Here is a 3021-nt window from a genome sequence, read left to right as displayed (position 1 = left end):
AGATCCTACAATTACGATTTCAAAAAAGTAAGAATTATAGAATTCTGACCACTGGCAACTCTTTGTATGTAAAAAATGTGAAAGACAACAATATGCATGAATATTCGAGAATGCATGTAAACTTTCTGTCCAATGCTCGACTCCAAATTCAGTGATAGTAATCATGTGCTATTGTATACTATTCTTAAAAACGTTTTTGTCTACAACATTATAAGAGAAAAATTAAACTGAACGTTCGTTAACTCTATATGGAAAAAATATCAATTATCTGGGTTTTTTATGTTTTCTTTCATCTCTTTGTTTTCTTTTATTTGAACCTACCAAAACGAACAAGCTCCTAAATCTCTTTCCAATTATGGCAGAAGTTTACGCGAGGAAGCTCCTTTTCTATGGAAGACTGTGTCTTTTAGACCCTCGATGTCTCACAAAGCAAATCTTCATATTCAGAATGTTTTCTTTTTTATCGAATCTCACCCCATCTCAACAAGGCTTAATGCCTGACCTGTAAAGTATTCTCCAAAAGTATAATTAAGGTCTTCCGTTTCCAACGGAAGACCTTGTACTGATTTTGATGGTAATTCTTCATTATTGTTATTCTTCTTCTAGACGTTTTTTAATTTTAATAACTTTTTTGTTTGTCATCCGATTTCATTCAGGTTTTCATGGTGAATTGTAAATTAGATTTATTTTTTAAGTCAGAAAAAAGATAAGAAATCGTAACTTTTGGGTTCAAGTTATTCCCCTTTTTAAAATTTGCATTTGTTTCAGGACAAAGGCTCCGAAATGGTCAGTAGAAAAAAATCAAAGGTCCTTAATCCTAAAAAATTGACACCAGTTGAACTATATACTGTAGAGTCATTAAAATTCGCGGGGGCCAGTTTTCGAGGATTTTGAGTTTTTTGCCTATTCGTGGAGATGTTATTTCGTGGATGCTTTGATTTCCAGTTTTTACAAGAAAACAAACACCGTGAAAATTGTTTTCGTTGAGGATATACATTCGTGGAAATGGAGGGGGCCTATCCAGGAATACCACAAAAATTGAGCCACCACGAAATCTAATGATTCTACAGTGATTGAAATCCATGTTTTAAAAAATTCATGTTTTTGCTTCGTAACTTTTTAGTTTGAAATATTTTCCATATGCATTCAGAACAAAAATTGTGCATAAATTAAATGGCTTTCATTTGAGACCAGAAAAAAGGGGCTGATCTCTTCATTAAGTGATCTAAGTGCCCGGAAAGTCTTTGCTGTATAACTAAAAAAACGATACATGCTACGATAATGATGTCGCTGGAAAAGTTGTTCTTTATTATCTTATCGATCTAATTTTAATATAGCATTGTTTTGATATTGCCTAAAATGAAAGTTAAAAGTTTCACATGAAGACATACATACCCACTTTCATTTTGCTTATAGGCAATAGCTCTCTGTGAGAAATAGTGTTTTAAAGTAGCAGTCATTACTTTTCTTGTCTTAATATATCACATAAATGCCTTTATTTGTTTTACGAGAGATCTAAATCTTCAATAATCTGCAATCTAGGGGTTACATTAAATAGATACATAGAAAAAAGGTATTCACTAATTTCCGTGATTTCAAATTGATTTTCTAAAGCCCTAATTGGTAAGTAGTTAAGGTACTGTAAATGACCGTCTATCAATATCTGTAAGACCCTGACAAGTGTAAGGAGAAGGGGGATGGTTTTATTAAGACCGATTGACAATCCTTTCTTGACATGAAGCTGTAACGGAAGACCTCCTCGTAGCTTGCAACGAGCTCGGCTCTATGTAAACACATCATTTTTGTTACCGGCTACACAGCGGTTCGTTACCTTCTAAACACTCTTGGAAAACTCTTGTAAGAGCAACTGTCAACATCTTATTTTATCAACAGCGTTATGCCCGTTCGTCCATTGACCCTGATTTTCGAATATTTAACCTCGTTTTCCAGTGTTATAAAAAATATGAATGTATGAATGAATGAATATGAGTAACATACCCAGCCTGGTACTTTATATGTTTATGCATATGTATACATCATTTGCATTCGCAACATACAGTGAATAATTCACTGGTAATTGGTAATATTGTATGTTATGGAATTGATAGTTTAAAAATTATGTATGTAATGAAATATTAAAACATATGTTATTTAATCTGTTGTTAATGTATAATAATCAATATTATTAAAATTATACATGCTGAACGGTGCCATGATCATGAAAACCGGGGAATTGCGTAGAACTATTACCCTAATAGTTTCAATGTATCTAAAAAATAGTTTCATCTTTTTCCTTTGTATTTCATACTCATGAATTAGGTGAACGTATATCTGCACAGTCAAATTTATTTACTAAGTACTAACAGTTTCCAAACAGGTATATTTTTTGTCACTGAATGCCAAGTGCCGTAATTCATTCTAAATACATGCATGCATATAATTTATAAATTTATATGAATGATTGTTACAAACTGAATGGAAGTCAAAATCTTTTCAAGTAAAAAATACACACATTGCATTGATTCAATAGCCAACGATTTATAGGATATAAAAACCCTCACCCATGAGCTGCTGTGACGTAGTGGAAGAGAGGAGATGTGAGCCAACGAAGGCCCCCGGGTTCAATACTCGTCTGGGGCGTTTTTATTTTATTTTTTACATTTTATTTTTTAGAGCAAAAATCCATATAATACTTTTTGTTGTCTTGGAGTCATTGAAACGTGCGACAGAATATACCTCATTTTCTTATCTATCGTACATGTGCATATATAATCAAATTCTCTTGTTAAAATTGCTGCGTTGTGTGACTAAACATGTTATTTTTTCTTTGTGTATATCTAATTAAAATCTATTGTTTGTTAAATTTCAGAAAAACCCTGGAACTAAAACAGAATATTCAGGATATCCACAACTGTTATGTTTTTGTCCATACACACGGCTTTGCTTTTTTTAAAAATAAATGCTTCACATATAGGTTGAATATATATTTATCAATTGATCTCAACTGATTAAATTGTCACA

This window comes from Crassostrea angulata, chromosome 2, assembly GCF_025612915.1.
Source record: "Crassostrea angulata isolate pt1a10 chromosome 2, ASM2561291v2, whole genome shotgun sequence".
Taxonomy (NCBI): domain Eukaryota; kingdom Metazoa; phylum Mollusca; class Bivalvia; order Ostreida; family Ostreidae; genus Magallana; species Magallana angulata.
The sequence above is the reverse complement of the archived record's forward strand: the minus strand, read 5'-3'. Positions refer to the sequence as shown.